Here is a 1,094-nt window from a genome sequence, read left to right on the forward strand (position 1 = left end):
TTTCTCATCTCTGACATACTTAACCCTGCGTTAGAGTTCCAGTCCAATTCCTCAAATGTATAACGCAAAGCCAGTAATACCCCATGAACAAAACTGTTCTTACATGCTTCAGAGAGATCACGCTCTCCCTCCATCACAGAAACATCAAGCCAATGAATAAGTGATTTGATATACTCAATCACAGGATACTTGGGTTTAGAGTTCTGATAAAGACCATTTATGCTTTCACACTCTTTTTCACAACAAAAAACATTAGTGGAAACCTTGACTATCCATCCAAGGTCCAATACGTACTTTCTAAAGATGAGCCTTAGAGTCAACGCACCTGCATCACTCTCTCTAACCCTTGGACTGCAGACTAGGTGTTTGGCCCAAGGAATAATGTTCTGAACCATGTCTTCACTTGAAACGCCAGTAAATGGAGTTGGATAATGAAGCAAAATACGGAAAGAATTTTCCCTAAGCCTGTCCCAACTATCAACAATCGATCCAACCAGCAATAACGTTGAATCATGTGAAGTGACAATATCACAGTATGGGTAAAGATGGCCTTGATGAGAAGTGGGATCCTTAGAAGCCACAACAGGCCAGACTTCAATCATGATTTGTAGAAGTTCTGTTGCCATTATTTTTCTCCTGTAAGGGGCAGAAGGGTAGCAAGATAAAAACAAAAAGGAACTCAACCACCTCATAAACTTGAACAAACTCTCTGCTCGTAGAACTGCATTCTCGTCACTTTTAAGTGGTTGCAAGCTCCCATGCTTATACTGCTTTTCCAGTGATGTACGGACCCGGGAAAAAAATTTCCTGAACAAACTGGTCCACTTCATTTGAAATCCTGTAGAAGATGACCTCATGTTCAAGGGAACAGCCTCCTTCAATAGATAAAGCTCTAAGGGGGATGGAAGTCTAGCAGTCTTGGGGTTCAAGAAGAGTGTCTCTGCAGCATCCACGCGAACAGACTCATCAACATGGGTTAAGGCCATTTTGAGCCACTCAATGGGTACTTTTAACTCAACACCCTTAATTTGAACAATTGCAAATGCATCAGTACTTCTTTTTTGTTCAATATCCCCTTCAAGGAATGCAAGTGT

General features: G+C 41.3%; 1 protein-coding gene across 3 annotated transcripts in view; it reads right to left on the reverse strand.

Moving 5' to 3' along the window:
* The window catches only part of LOC104712142 (thyroid adenoma-associated protein homolog), a 10,749-nt gene that overhangs the window by 6,387 nt on the left and 3,268 nt on the right, over window positions 1-1,094 (reverse strand). The window lies entirely within an intron of this gene.

The sequence above is a fragment of the Camelina sativa genome, chromosome 9 (genome assembly GCF_000633955.1).
Source record: "Camelina sativa cultivar DH55 chromosome 9, Cs, whole genome shotgun sequence".
NCBI lineage: Eukaryota > Viridiplantae > Streptophyta > Magnoliopsida > Brassicales > Brassicaceae > Camelina > Camelina sativa.